Source organism: Xiphophorus couchianus, chromosome 20 (assembly GCF_001444195.1).
Source record: "Xiphophorus couchianus chromosome 20, X_couchianus-1.0, whole genome shotgun sequence".
Lineage (NCBI taxonomy): Eukaryota > Metazoa > Chordata > Actinopteri > Cyprinodontiformes > Poeciliidae > Xiphophorus > Xiphophorus couchianus.
The window spans coordinates 5,026,400-5,043,399 of record NC_040247.1 but is presented as its reverse complement, the minus strand read 5'-3'; positions in this window follow the sequence as shown (position 1 = coordinate 5,043,399).

Below are 17,000 nucleotides of genomic sequence, written 5' to 3'. Positions count from 1 at the left end.
CACAGCCAACATACATATTGAGCTTCCCTGACTTGTTTTTATGCAGAGCCACTTTTTTCTATTGGCTGCACATCGGTTCAGGTGTAGCTTTCTGTGTAGACAGAAAGTTTCCCCATTCTTTTCTGCTGCATAGCTCCAGGTCAGTCGGACTGGATGGACAGTGTCTGTGAATTTCTATTTTCACATGTTACCTGGGGTTTTCAGTTGGATTTTAGTCTGGACTAATTTGTTCTAACACACAGATGCATTTCGAACATTAATTATAGTTTTGGCTGTACTTTTAGGGTTGTTCTCCGGCTGGAAGGCAAACTTCTTCCTCAGTCTCAAATCCTTTGGAACCTGTAACAGGTTTTCCTCCAGGATTATCCTGGAGGATAAAATAGTGTTATGTGTTATAATCTTTGCATTAGATAATTATTTTTAATTAGGTTTTCTGGTAATTTAAGCAGGTTGAGTAATTTTCAATCCCATAGATACACTCAGTGTGTTGCTTAACATGTTCTCTTTTGCAGTAGGTGCCTAACATAGAACAAATGCAATGTACTTTAGACAAACATGATTCTACCCTAGACTTCTATATAAATAGTAGGAATGCAAAGTGTACATAGTGTAAAGTGTTAAAACAAACAGCCTGAATCACAACAAAATGTAGAAATTTTACTTTAACCACAAAATAAAATTTTAAACTTTTGTTTTGTCTTGCAGGCTGGTAACTTGACTCTAGTTTAAGTAAATTTGGGTCATTTGAAGAGCAATTTTCTAGATAAGATACTAACATCTACAGAAGTCTATTTCAGAAAATCCGATCTCTTTTTGTGAGGATGTTTACAAGCCAATTATTGTCTCTGTGAGGTTTTTACCCTCTGTGTAGCAACATGGAAAACTGAGAACACTCATGGAAAGATATTTTATTCCCACTCTGACTCGAGTCAAAACTATAATCAAAAATTCAAGTGTTTTTCAGCGTCCTGCACAGCTGTTGCATTATATTACACAACAGAAAAACACATGCATGCACATGTCCAAACGAAAGAACTCATGATTTCACAACAAGCTACTAGTTGCCCTGGTGAAAGACCTCTCATTGCACGAAGACAAAGTGGACAAATGCCCGTGTCCACGCCAACACACAGCACACACCCCCACAGACACCCACACTGCTGCCAAAATGTGTAAAAGTTTTTTTGACCAGGTCGTGTTGACAGATCGGCTCTTTAATGATAAACAGATGCATTTCTTCTATGTTCTCTCCACAAGGCAGCAGACCACAGAGTCCTGACTTCCGCTGGAAACACAGCTTGGGTCAAACAAACATGCAGATGGCGGCACACACATACACACACCTCCCACCCATCATTGAGTTGGCCCTTTGCATGTTACCGTAAATGGGCGGCATCAACAAAGTGTTTTTTTAAACCTCTGACCCTTTGAGCAAAAAAAAAAAACCTGATAAAACTGATAAGAACGTCAGATGTTTTTGCGACTTTGCTCCATAGTCTGAAATTTAAATAAAATTGCTTTTGAATTTGTCTCACTCAGAAAATGTTCCAGAACATTTATGTTACAAAAATACATATTTTCACTTTTGTCATTTGAATTTTTACTGATTAATGACAGTCTGCAGCATGTTAAATTCAATCTGATATTATATTTTGTGTGACTTCTATTTATTATCTTTTGATTTGTTTTGACTTCATGTTAGCTCCTGCTAAAGATGTAACAGTGCAGATATCTTGTGTATAAGTTGACATGAAGACTTTGAGACAGTTTGCTCTAACTATTCTACATGTTTTGTGAGCTGCCCTCATCAGCCAACCTTCAGTTCCTATGTTTTGTTTATGGACTTGAATCCACTATAACCTGCCTGCATCATCAGCTCAGCATGCATTACACAGGTGAAAAATGGCTGCATCAGTAGGGGAAAAACTAATACTGATTTACAAGTTTTGAAGTAAGTTTTTACAAATCACAAGCAACATCTTTTGGGTTAATAGGGAAACTACAACATATTCAGGTCAACATGCTCAACTAGTCATGGATCCTTTAAAAGATGGGGTGTGCAACTGATAAAAAATGTTTTTCACAAATTTGTTAAAACTTTCACTGTTATGACAGTATAGTTTGAGACATATTGTATGTTTAAAAAATGAGCTGATCTACCTTCTCCCAGTGCTCCCACAGCCAAAAAGAGAAATACACATGTCAGTCATAAACAACAAATAAGAGCCAGTAGGACTTAGCACTGTCAATCATGCTTGTGTACGGACTGCCCATAGACTCCACCTTGCTCTCTGCTACATATTTTCCCCATGAATGCTGAGACCAGTTAGCATGATCACCGATGATGGCGGATAAATGGTTTGTCATGGAATGGTAAGTTGTTTCTCCATCATTAGCACATTAAGCAGTGCTTACACGAGCATTATTGTGAACGCTAAGATGCTCTTCCTGGCTCTGATTGGTTGTTTTTGACCGGAAGCAGTGCATTTCTTCAGATGGCAATACCAGCATTAGAAAGAGGCTGAGGACATCAATCCTTCCAAAAATTATTTGTCTCATATTATGTTGTTACAACATAGTGACAGTTATGTAGAAAAATTGTTTTTTTGATTAAAAGTTACATACCCCAGCTTAAAAGATAGATTTGAAAAGTTACTTGGTTATAGGTATTAGTTAATTTTATTAAAAATCCAACAACCTTTATCCTTTTTTGTTTTAAATTTAAATTCAAGATTTTTAAACAAAAAAAAACAATGAAGTTCTAAATGGCTGAAGTAAGACTGAGAAAAAGAAAGATGAGGAAGTGTAATTTGAAGGTGGTACCTTTAGCCCCGTCAGTTTCCAGAAAGAGAATCACAGGAGATCAAGCCAATAAGAGCTTCAGTGATTCAGAAGTGATTTTTGTTTTTCTTGAATCCAACTTCTGCTCCAGCTCCATCAGCTCACTCAATAAGATGGCGGAAACTTTAACAGCAGCTCTATCAGCCCCGGAAAGGTCAACCTGAAATGGCTGCCGACATGTTCCGCTCTCTGGATTCAGAACTGAGTTGGTAACTGTATGTAAAGTAATGTTGTGTGCGTGCAGCAAAACAACGCTTGCTGAAACTGAACAAAGGGTACACAGTGAACAAACCAATATTTTTCTTAATCAAATCAGCAGGATGATCAATTTCTTAAAGATTTGTTCTGAGTCTTTCTTTGAGTCTTCTGAGTCTGCATTACTCAACTCACCAAAATTGAATTAAACTGGGATATCATACTCACCCCATCAAAGAAGAATTTTAAAAACTGTTTGTTGTGTGACATTTGACAGTCGTTAAGAACAGTAGCTACTATTCTTTGTTTAAATTTCAGAGAAGGGAGAGACTGTTCCAAAACACCAGAGGACACGTTCAACCATCTGAGTCTGCTTGCTCTAATCTTCAAGGTCTGAGCTGTCAATAGGTTGCTTTCACGTGACATAGCGTAGCTGTACCGCGGGAGCATGGAATACAAATGGAGGGCATGCATTGAAGTAGCTCAGGATCTTCCATTTGAAAAAATGGCACAGTTTATGGCTGCTCCACTTGTTCTAATAAAGAAAATGGAAAGGATTATTGCAGGGCGCCAAAGGTAGTTGTTTAGAATTATGAAACATGTAAAAAGCTAACAGAACAACCCCATAAGAAGTGGATTTTAAATCTACGTCAGCTGTCTGGAGGAGCGGCATCTGGTGATGTCATTGTCTGCAGCGACTTTGTCAGCAGTAGGTTAGCTATCCAACTTTGGCGTAAAATGCTCTTTTACTTGACACTGATTGTTAAGCTTCCATTAGTCTAAAATGAACTTCATTTGGACATTTTAGGCTGCCTCACCTCCTTGGGTAACATTGCATTGGTAGGCTGTAATGATCAACTTCAATCACCAACAATCTAAGCACTAATTAGAGGCATCTCAATGAGAGCAGACGATGAAGCTAAAGGAAGAACAATAAAGATGGTTAGAATAAGCGCAGGATATATTGGATCTTAAACAATCAGTTGAGCACCTACATATCATCCTAGAGGAACATTTTACTGGTGCCATGAGCCTAGAGTCAGAGGTGATCTGTGGAAACAGGACATCAAACAGTCAAGGTAAGATATGTAACCAGCATTATTGTAACTATTGCCTTGAAACAAGCAACTTTCAGGGTAATATAGCCATTAAGGTGTGTTCCAGTTTGTTGACATTATAGCTACTCCAACTAACTGCAAGCAATTTAACTAAACAGTATGTGAAAAAACACTCACCATGGCAAAGACCAAACTATATTATTTGTGGAGCCATTTGGTACCGAGGTTCTGGTCCTGACAAGGTTAAACACCTCCAGATCTAATGTCTTCTGTTTGGTGTTGTAGGATCTTTAGGGACCAGGCAGTTTGTGATTTCAACAGTCTAGATTGTCAGCAAATCTTTGAGTTCTTTCAAACTCTATAAGATATGGGTCACATCAAACATATTTATTAATCTGTTTTTTGTACCTTTGTATTGAAACTGGATATAAAGCGCATATGGAGTCACTGCAACGGTTGCCTTCATTGATATTTTACTTCCTGGTCTATATCCGAAATAGCGTCACGTTTGTGCATCATCAAAATCATGTGGCTGAAACCTTGCTACTTAAAGTAAGTAGCACAGCTAATGAAACAAAGAAAAAGCTCTGAATTATGGGATGTTTTTGGAAAGTTACTAGGTTGCACATTGGCAGGAAAAAAACTAGTTTAAAGAGCACATTGGTTCGTGTCTGAAATTCTCCGTAATCATAACAACTTCAGGGTCATTAACCTTGCATGATTTGACAATAACAGTAGCATCACCTGTGGCATGAAAGATTATTTCAACTCAGTCTAATGTCCTGATGAAGGTCTCCTGCAATTGTCTTAGAGTGAAATGTCTGCTAAAAGTCTGATTTCTCAGGGTTTATAAACATTTAAACATATTCTCTTACTGTCTTCTACAAATATCCTAAAACTTTTTTCCTAAAAAGAATGAAACAGTTGGTGTGGAGACAATAAAAGAAAACTGCACTTACATTTATAGTGTTAGTTATTACAAACCTGCTAGGAAAATAAGAGACTTAAACAGTGTCATAGCTCATGGTGTGCTAAGACCCAAGAGCAGACATATTGAAAGGACTCTCATAATAAAGCTCATTCAATTCAATTCAAAAATACTACGGCAGTCCACCTTTGCCACTGCAACTGCCCTCAACTCTTCCTCCCACATGTGGGAAAGCGTTCAGGAACCGAATCATGGCCTCAAGTACTAACCAAGAACTCCCCTGCCAATGCAATGCTCTCATTTTACCAGTTAGTCTATGTTTCAACTTTCACCTGGGGTCATGAGACATGGATCATGAGATCAAGGAGCTTTGAAATGATGTGAGTAGCTCCTCCACCCGGGGAAAGCTTAGGGTAGGAAAATACTCCTTCAGAGCTGAGGGGGTTTGGGCATTTCATTAGGATGTCTCTTCGGTGTGTCAACCTTTGGAGATTTTTCAGGCATAACTCCATGGAAATCTCATTCTAGAACAGGTTCGGTTTGCATGCCTCTAACCGTCAGTGTTTCCTTAAGAGCCGATGCTCATTTCCACCTGTTTTGGGAACCAAGAATGTGTCATCAACAATGAGTGTTACGCAATGTAGTAGCAAGATGGTGGATGCCCTTTGCGGCTCTCTGGCCTCTATTTGCTAGTGTGCTTATTTGTTTCTTTGTCTTTATTTTGGCCAACCCACAGGGTAATAACACAGTTTGTGCAGAAGAACCAGATATTCTGCTGTGCCCATCTGGAACCAGATGTGGCACTCCGGAACCTCGTTTTTCAATGGATACATGCCACACTGGTTAAAAATCATATTTAGGAACCAGAACAGGCTCTGTTGGAAAGCCCTAAGAATGAACTGAATATCCCTTCTAGTCTGGGAACACCGGGTGGTCCCCCAGTATCAACTGGATGGCGAGTGTCACTGAGAAGAGAAATGACTGAGTTTTCCTCCTGAATCTGCTGTCCTGTGATCTAATTATGCAGAAGAAGACAACGATAGCTGAACAGTTTCTTGATAGAAGTACTAGCTTTGGACTGAGTGGTAAACCATTTCCACAAACTTAATTCATAAACTACTATCAATGTCAAAGAAAATGTTAAAAGTGAACGTTTTCAGTTTTATGAATTTAGAGAACGGAAAGCATTTCATGGGATTAACTGATTCGTGCATCTCTGGTTTAAACCTCTCTTCTTTCAGTTTGAACTTGTCGGCTGCTACTTCACCAAATTGTCTCATTCTGCTGACACACTGTAATCACAGCAGGTAAAATGGGCCTCACAGAGGCGCAACTTAAAGCTGAACAGAGACAATTAATGTTTAACGATGCACTTTCTCAGAAAATGACTTCCGCTTCAGTGAAATAGTATTTTTCACTCAATAAACCACCGCTGAATCATTATTAATAGTAAGTATACCTCACAATTTTTACGAGGGACTTTTACCAGCAGTTAAACTGTCCATATATTCCTCTGACTTTAGACAATTAGGCCAAGGAGAAGTCAGACTACTTACAGCCGATTTTTAAGACTTTTGTTCACAGACAAAAAAAAAAAAATGAACACAACAGATTTACGACTATAAAGTTGAGATCAAAGTCCTTAAGTGGGAGACCTTGAGGAGGAGGTTAAGAGAGAAATCGATAGTGTTAGATGAAATACAGAAGCAAAAACAGAGTCAGAGATCTGGAGCGAAGGGTCAAAGAAACACGCACACACTAGCATGATTATGCAGTTTGTGGATAACGATCAGATAGGCAGCCTGCGTGTAATAACATCTGTGGAGAGGTCAGTCACTCTATGGCCCCAAAGCCCCCCCGACAATCATCTGACCTGATCTGAGAGCCTGGCCCCATGCAAACACCGAAAACACTGTACGCATGTACTTCATGCGTCAACTGTTAAGACAAACAAGGCAAAAAGAAAACATACTGTAACTCCAGTTTCAACCCTATCAACCTCCTCCAGAATTTATTTGAAATTTTTATTACATGTTTTGGTTCTATTTCTCAAATTTCTCCTGCTCTGCAAGTCATCAAGGATGATAGCTTATATTTACCCTACAGCTTCTTTTTGAAACTATAGGCAGATTTAAATCTTACATATTTAGATTCCTAAATGTTTATTTGTAAGATTTTCTTTTTAAAAACATTTTTTTATGAGATTGTATCATGTTTTTCACCTAATTTTGAATAAGGCAGTTCAATTTGTATCAGTGATAATAGTAAAAACCAGACTCAGAAACCAATAAGAACCAGTGTTTCTTTCAAAGTAATGCATCTGGTTGATGTTGGTGCTACAGAGTTTAACTGATACTGCCACAGTAGCTGAATTAAAAAAATGGTGTCTAAGCGAGTAATGTAGGGTACTGTTGTTTGTTTTTCAACTGAATATATAACTCTGGTTATATACTTAAAGTTCTTATCCTGCTGGAAGGCAAACCGCCACCCCACGCTAATGTGTTTTGCACCTTTAACACAGACTTTCTTGTTGTTGTGTTGGTCTATCATCTAAAAAATTCCATTAAGATACATCAAAGTTTGTGGTCGTCATGCAATAAAGTTTGTAAAAGTTTAATGGGTACTAATAGTGTGGTAAGGCACTGTACAAACGAAGAAAATGACTTAACTGTTGCTGCTCATTGGAGCAATGCGTCAACACTTATAACATATCAGTAATAACCTGAGGCATGAATGGCCAGGAGAGCAGGTCTATTTCTGCAACCTGTCAGCAGTGGAACATGTTGTTCCTGCAACAGTCTCTTAGCAAAGGCATTAAAAGTACTAAACACTTCATTTCAAAACAGCTTCCAGACTCTCCAGTTACCAGTTAATTGGCTTGTATGGAAAAAAAAAATCAAACATAACAAAAAAATCAATTGGGCCTCACCTAACAAATGCTAAGGATGGAAAAGATTTCTTTAAGAACATTCTCTTTATTTGTTGCCATTAACACCAGTTCAATGAAACTTCTGTGGTCGTCATAATTGGTTAATCTGGCATTTGTTGTCTACAGGTTCCCAGAGGTTATAGGGTTGAACTTGATTTGTCAAGTTACCAAACAAAGGGGCACAAAGGTTGACTGACATACAAATTAGCCAAACTCATTTTGCAATAGACAATAGAATACCATTTTGGACAATGTCAATTCTGAGAACTAAAAGAGGTGTATTTTTATTAATGTGTTAATGACTGTAACAAGCAGCCATTGAAGTACAGTTCTGAAGAATCCTGTTCATGTTCTTCTCCTCATCCAGTCTTCACTGGATCATTGTCCACAACAGCAACGCAGATAAATTTTATTTCTTGGAAAACCTTACCTTGACCAAACATATTTGGAAAAATACCATTACATCCTACACATGGTGCATGTCTATGCTCATCCCTGAATTCACCTCTGATAGTAAACATTCTAACATGTTAGTTATAAATAACAGATGAAAATGCTTTGTTAGTTCAATATAGAAAGGCTGAAGACTGAAGCAAAACCCTGGAAAATTAGGTTTCAGTAGTTGACTGTTGGTACGAAAGGGTTGTACACTTTCCCTTCGGAAAAGATTTGGCTTAAACGTTTAAAAATAAATTTTTATCAACGATTGTTGAAGTCAATTAGGTTAGCTCCAAAATAGCTCCAAAATTATGTTTTACGCAACAAGAGGTAACTAAACATGATATATTGTTTAAGGGCTTCTACTGAGTGCCAGCAGTTAAAATCTTCTTCATGCAGAAGTGTATAGGAAATCACTATAGTGTCCAGTTTATAAAGTGAAGAAGTAAAACCCAATTTATAAACTTTTTCAGGATTTCATTAATCCAAATTCTTTTGTGAACATCCATAGGTTCCAAGCCAGGAAGACATTTTCTGTGTTCAGAGTCTGGGTTCCTGACTGCTTTTAATCTTGAGCTCATGATAAGTCCAGTAAGATTTTATAGTTTTAAAATAAACAATCTTCTGAGAATAAACGAAAGGAAAAAAGTTGTTTATGGATGAATGTGATGCAAGGAATATAACTCAAATTCAGGACAGCATCTTACATACAGTCGTAACTGTAAAAGTAACAAGTACATACATGAAACAGTACAAAAAATGGTATGACAAAACTATTGGCAGCAATTAAAATGTTTTTACTTTTTAATTGTAAGTTGAAGAACCAGGTTAAAGAGGTTGCAAACACAAGGCAATACATTAGTTTTATATAAAGACTTAGTTTCTAAACTAAATATGCTTCTTTCTGCATTTTGCTCTGCCTTGCTAAATCTAAATGTCAATTCTTGTCTCTGCAGGGTTAAAAAATGATGAATTATTCTGACCACGGCTCCAAAATTTTAGTGTTTTCTGTCTTCAAGCCACGTTTTGTTTTATGACACAATACTCCAACTTGCAGAAAAATACACAGATCCTCTCCAATTGTTGCTAGGAGTTGCTGTTGAGCAAAATTTTGGTTCCACTCTCGTCACATGCATGCTTTAGATAAAAAAAAATTGTTTTTGCCAAAGTTAGAGACTTATGACTTAACTTGAATCTGGGGCGAAACACTTTATACTCAGCTGTCAACGTCTTGAGATTTGATTGGATTTAGCAAAAATAACATTCAGGAATACATGTGCTGATGAGCTGGGTTTTTTAAGGGCAAACTGTATTTCAAAGTAAGGGTCACAGCTCGTTATCACTGACATACACACACACACACACACACACACACGCCCACACACATGTCCACTTTGCCGATGGTGGCCAAGGGCAAAGTGTATGTTCGTGGGTGGGAGCATCACTTTCCACTCTGTTGGCACATGTGAGGTCGGCCGGTGCATGTTTTGTAGCTCATTCACTATTACCACCTCTTTAACCACCCCTCCCTCGATGCCCCTACCCTCCCTGTCCCCCAACACTGAGGGAGCTGCAAGAGTTCAGAGCAGGGTACACAGGGACCCCTCTGAACTCAACAAGTTGGCTTCTTTCCAGTGAATATCTCACCTCAGTTGCAGAGCTCATAACAGTCACGGTGCCCTTCTTACCTCGTGCTCTCTGTTTCTATCTCTCCACACACGCACACAAACGGCAGAAAAACACAGGTTAATATACTGCAGGGCTTTCCAAAACAACCAGACCCACCCTGCGCAAGTGTGCTAAACGCCGTTTAGAAACCCTCTTTTGATCAGGCAGAATGACCTCAGGGTTTTGTTTCTCCACGCCATCAGCTCACAATGCCATGCACGGCCTGTGCCCTGGCACCAAAGCCAGACAGATGTTGTAACAAGCAGCATGAATGATGAACTGCTTGAAACCACATCAGACTTTGTGAAAACGTGAGTGAAGATGGTAGAAAAACAGGCACATGTGGGGAAAAACACAGCAGGGGACAAAAAGCCTGGGAATGGTGCTGAAACAGGAAGACATGTCTGACATGTCAGAACACGTGTTGAATGTGTGGCTTCATATGTTGCATGTTTCACACACCGCATTAGTCATCTACAAATAACTGCCACCAAAACATTACATATAATATTGCACAATTTTCTTAAGGTTATGTGTAGTATTTTAAAAATGTAATGTTTCAAAAACATACAGTTGAAACCATGTAGTTACATAAAAGGACAAGCATTTTATTCTCACTGTCTGAAGTTAAATCTGACCAAACCTTTCTGTTTTAGCTTAGTTAGAGGTACCAAAATTATTACTATATGCTAAATCCCAGAAAACTTGACAAGAATATTTTTAGACTTTTTTTGTAACTCCTCAAAAACAAACGTTTGCATAGATTTGGTCAGTATCAGGGATAACTATCTTTTAAACTGTATGACATGGGTCAAACTTTTTGGGCTTGCTTCCAAAAACATCTCACAATACTTTAGCCTTCTGGCCCATTCCTCCTGACAGAACTGGTGGAACTGGTGGAACTGAGTCCACGTTGTAGGTCACAACTTCTCCACAGGACTGAGGTCAGTGCTTTGTGATGGCCACACCAAAACAGTGTTTTTGTTGTCCTTAAGCCATTTTATCTCCACTTTGGCTGTATGCTTAGGGTTAAAGTCTATTTGGAAGACCAATCTGTACTCAAGTTTTAACTTTCTAGCTGATATTTTTAGATATTGATTCAATATTTTTACGTATTATTTCCTCATGATGCCATCTATTTTATGAAATGTACCAGTTCCTCCTGCAGCAAAACAGGCCCACAACTTTACAGCTAGGATTGTACAAGTCTTCCTAATGTGGCGACATTAGGAGGAACATTAGGACATTATTATGGTTAGTTTGGCCATAATAACCAAACTAACTGTTTGGTTATTATGGCCAAACAGTTAGTTTCATCAGACCACAGGACATGTCTAAAAAAATTAAGATTTTTGTCCCTTTGCTCATCTGCAAACTGCAAACTGGCTCCTTGTGTTTCTTTTGAAGTAAAAACGTCTTCCTCACTTTCACGTAGCGTTTAGCTTTTATTCTGGGGTCAATCTGCACATTTTGGAACAAAATACGTTCATCTCTGTGACATAGAACCCATCCCCTTCCAGAAAATTACGATTGTTGGACATTCACATCATGTTTATATGTACATATTATTTGAACAGATAAATGTGGCATCTTTAAGCATCCTTTAAACATTCTTCCTGATATCTTTGTTGATTTGTTTAGAACTTCCAATCACGTCAAACTAGAAAGCAGTTCATTTCCATCATGTTTGAAATTTTAAAAAAAGAATGCTTTCTTAAAATACATCCACACATGTGATTCCAACTAACTCAGATGTTTTAGTTAACCTATCAGAAGTTTTGTGGAAGGATACTCAACCATTTTGACCTATGTCATACATTTTAAAAGACAGTTATCCTTGATATTAGAGGAAAGTTTCAAAAAATTTCTACAATATGTTCTCACCAAGTTTTCTGGCAGTTAACAGAAACTGTATAAATAATTTGGGTAAATCTAAGTAAGCTAAAACAATAAAAGTTTGGTTTGATTTTACTTCAGACAGTGAGGAAAAAATATATGTATGTCTTTTTTCAGTGTATGTATTTATCTGGTTTCATTTGTAAATGTAAGATTGTATGGTGGCCCTGGTGGTACTCAACTAACACTTTTGTATGCTTTAATTTGATGTTCTGACTATGTTTTGTATAAAAACAAATGGATTTCTGTAGAATAACAACATCTAATTGACATATATGTGAAGTTGTCGTTCAGAATCACATCAAGATCAAATTTAGAATGCATGGGAGATGTCCTAATTTATAACTGCAACAAAGTGACAGGAAATGGCTTATCTCCACGCTGAATCATGGCTTCTCTGAGAGTGGTTGAAGGTTTACTGCGGTCTGTCAAGTTCAAACAGGCTACACCCATGCTTATAGTCAGGCTGGATGGGGAGGACCTGTGAACAGCAATTCTTGAGCCTTATCACCGATACTTGACTGGAAATAGGTCAAGTATAAATAGGACTTTGACTTGACCATTCAAACACATGAACATGTTTCAATCTGAACCATTCAGTTGTAGATCTGGTTGTGCTTCATGCTCTGCATGCAGCATTTATTTCTGGAAAGGATCAAAGCAGAATGGGGGTAGAAGTTGACCGATTGGTGTTAGTCATCTCAGCGAGTTAGGAAGGAGTCACAGGTAAAATATGACCTTAATTTGAGAGGGAGACCATGAATCACTGCACTAGTGTGATTTATATGTTGTTCATCTCATTCTAAAGCCTGTTAGAGGTTTTTTCTTAGAATGACACACAGCAGTGTTTTATTTCAAGCACTGAAGCTTCACCTTCAATTAGCAAGGAGGTAAATCATAACACCAGAGCTCTTTGTGTGCTCATTTAGTGCATATTATAGTAAGACTTTTACCAGAATTGCACAGAGGTATAAAAGGAATTTATAGATTCAGCCAAACTACAACAAACACTTAGGTCTGAGGAGAGCTGACCTTCCCTCCATCCAGGACCTTTTCAAGTCTAGAGTCAAGAAAAATGCAGCTAAAATCTTTGCAGACCCCACACATTCGGGACTCAAGCTATTTCATCTTCAGGTTGGCACTGAACAGTTTTACTTATAAAAACCAGCTGCAGACAGTCTCCCTGATGAAAATTTAACTTCGGGTGTATTTGCACCAGCCCTTTTCAGTCTGCTTTTTTAAAAAAATCTCTACTTGTTCTGCAATTGCCTAGAAAGTCTGGTTCATTAGGGGAGGTGTGAATATACAAACTAACTCTGACCAAGAAAGAGAACTCTAAAGTATGCTTGAAGGAAACTCTGGTGCTGTTTGAATGCTTATGTGGATGCAAGTAGAATGGAGACTGGGCCGAAAGAAGGAATCAAGCTATAGCGCAGGGTATTCTGGGTAAACACAACCACAACAAATGTGAGAGTCTAAGCGCTTGCAGGAGAAATGGCTTGTGGTCTTTTACCAAAAGACGAATGAAAAATCTTGCAACCACTAAAATCTGACGCCACTCCATTTTTATTTACATTAATAAAAGAAGGCAGTTGCACTCAGTGTCTTCTTCAAAGGTTTTTGTATTGTTTCTTTAGTATAGTATTACAAAAAAAATATTGTTTCCTTGGTTAAGAAAATAGGAATTGGAGTTATTGGTTGAAATTGTCAATTACACATTCTGGGCGAGAAAAATGTGGTGAATCAAATCAGACATTACAACTGCATTTACACCATTTATTTACAAACACATATAACATAAATAAAAATCCTTAATATGTTCACAAATACTGACGATCTGTCACCAGGTGACTACTGGAGATGGACACCTGTCCTGTTTCCCCCAAGGTATAGACAATTGTTGGATGGATGTTCAGGACATCCATCCAACTAGATTGCTGAGACCTTTAAATAGTCGGAAAGTCTTTGATAAATAGCAATAATCAGTGTCCTGTGCCTTCACAAGTATTACCATAATGTTTTTGTTATTGTCTGTCTCTCCTCTGTGTAACATCTACTCCACTTTGTACAATAAATCTGCATTTAGAACTACCAAAACATTGCCTTGCGCAACTCCTTTCTCTGAGTGTAAGAGAACATTTTCCCACATCTTTTTTTCCCAGATGCAGGCAATGAATAAACACATTTTTCAGCAATGTGGGAGTTCAGTTTGAGTCACTGCATTGTCTCTATGTGCCTGTTTTTATGGTTTATATCCAATTTTCCATGTCCATCTCCTGGTGTTTACTTCATCACTGAGCTGTGGGGGTGTTCCTGTAGTGAAACCCGACACTGTTACTGTACGCTCAGGAATGTTTTTCACCCGGTGAAGGCAGGGTGTGTTCACGTCTCTGCTTGTACTCTGTGTGCTCAGTCATTCTTTATGAATGAGCAGTAACACATGCCACATGTCATGCAAAAATGGAGTTAAAGCTTTTCCTGGAAGTGGATGTAATTGCTCTTCCCTACATCCCCACGGTCTGGTGAATGTTGTAGCAGATGTTGAGTGATTGTAGAACTATTTGTCTCTTTCCAGTAAATAATACTTGAAGTGCAAGAGCTTTTTTGTCCTTGATATTGGTCCAATTCTTAACGCATATATTCTAAATAAAGAACACAGACACAGTGAAAAGTGTTAGTACAGCTACCGGGAATTTCTCTTTTCGCATAATCCTTGTGGTCCAATGAACAATTGCGATTAACAGCAGATTAAAAACATTGCTCAATGTTTTATTTCCCTCATGCATGTGCACAATTAACCCAGTGTGCATGTGTTGTTTTCCTTCATAGGTTGTGTGATCATATGATGATAAAAATACCCGAGCTCCCATTCGACCCCGTTCCGGCAGTCCTGGAAAAAAATATGTATTGATTTTGAATATGCATAACTGAAAAATAATTGTACCCTGTTTCCTTTTTTATGTTGTGTCCTGGGATGACTTCTGAGTCAACAACCAATATTTAGAATAATAGGCGTCACTCTTTTGCCGCAAAAGCTCATCTTTGCTTACACTTGCTAAAAATTTAGTAAGTGTAGAGGCCACAGTTTGCACCATATCTCATGGATTCTGCTTGTCTCAGAACAACAGCCTTTATCTGACAGCTTTGTAGACAGGAAAGGGGTCAGAGAGAGAAAGGGAAAGCTTGCAGTAAATAACCCAGGACATCTGCATCCAAGAATACCAGCTGCATCCAGCTGCTCAATCCTACTCCAACCACTATGTCATTCAGTTCCACAATCCAGAAGTTTTAGCCACAGATTGTCACATAGTTACTGTTCACTCTTCACTAAATATGCTTTCAGCTCAAATCCCAGCTGGACATCTATTGACTAATTGCTTGCTTCCCTAATGCAATAACAACTCATTGTTTTCTGTCTGAACCATTATCGTGTCATTAGGAAGGTTCAATTCAGTTGTCTCTTTTTGAAACATTTTGACATTTAGGTGTAAAAAGATTTACCTGCATGCCTGTGTCCATATGCTCAAGATGTGATCTTACTAATGCACACATTTGTATTCAAGTTGCTTTTTTGACGGCTGCAACACAGAAAATCTGACACACTTTTTTTCCCCAAAAACAAATACTCATGTGTTATTTGTTGCTACTCACTGATGCAAGATTTGTCATCATGCTTACATTGATGTCAGAAAATCTAGCAGTGTCACCTCAGAGCAAGATGTTCAGTTTTGTACAAGTTCCTCTCTATGTTTGACTTATTAAAATGCATCCCCTGTTATAAGTATATTTTAAAGGAAATTTGAATTGTGAGATGAAAATATGATTATAAAATATTCTATGTATCTAAAAAGAGACCTGCAATGTAATGATGCTGCTGACGGAATCTGCAGGAATAACGAGATTGTGCAACACATAACATCAATACCTGAGGCTGTTAGTTTGACAGCATTTAACCAAAAGTTATTGTGGTGTCACTAGTACAGGGCCAAATGAGTTCAAAATGTGAGGGCAAAACATGTTATGACTGCGTCTGGAAAGTTATTAAAGACTTTGATACAGAGAACAGCCTGGATTCAGTGTTATTGTCTCCCCATTCAAGGGGAATTTCTCATGCTCCCTATTAACACTGGATTAGAGGGCAAGTTATAGTTTAGCTTTTGGGAAGTGAACTGAAAGCTGCCTGACACTAATCCTATCCACACACTTCACATCAGTTAACCTGATGTTGGATTCATGTGAAAATGTTAAACTTTATAAAACTTCACCATTTGCTGTTTGTGATGACACGGTGAGAGTGCTGACCACAAACGCATGTCTGCACACAAACACAAGCAAGTGGAAAAATAAGAAACAAACAGATTTTCCAAAAGAACTCAGGTCTCCTGATTCAGTGTTGTTATATAAAAACAAGATAAGTAAAACAGATAAAATCCAAGATTTGAACAGATAGGGCTGAAAAGTTTAACATGACTAGTCACAATTATTGAAATAATTGTCAACTAATTTAGTAATTTATTAACTGTTAAGTATACAAACTCAAAAAAGGCTCTTTGATGAAAAAACAACATCCTCAGAAAATTAATTAAGCTAATAAACATTTTGCATTTAATATTAAAAAAACTTTGTAAATATTTTTTTCAATGTAATATCATACAAAATCAGCTTTAGTGGTAAAATGAAAAATCTGCAGGAAGGCCCACTGTTTTATTATCCAAGCAATTGACGAATCATCAGCATAATCAGTAGACAGAGACAATAAAAAGATTATGTCAGCTCAAAGACTATTAATAAAAGAAGTGAATTTAGAAGAGACTTAAAAATTTTAAATTAAGATTTCTATCTAATATTTAAAGACAGCATATTTCAGCGTTAGGGAAAGAAAGTGTTTGACCTTAATGAAATTTCTACCCAGTGTTTGGGACAACTAAAAGCTACTAGTCAGCTGATGTAAGGAAGACATGGCTGGAGTAAATCAGAGGCAGAGAGGAGCAGAACCATTCAGGCATTTAGAAGGCAACATTTGGATTTCGAAATTAATTATATAGTG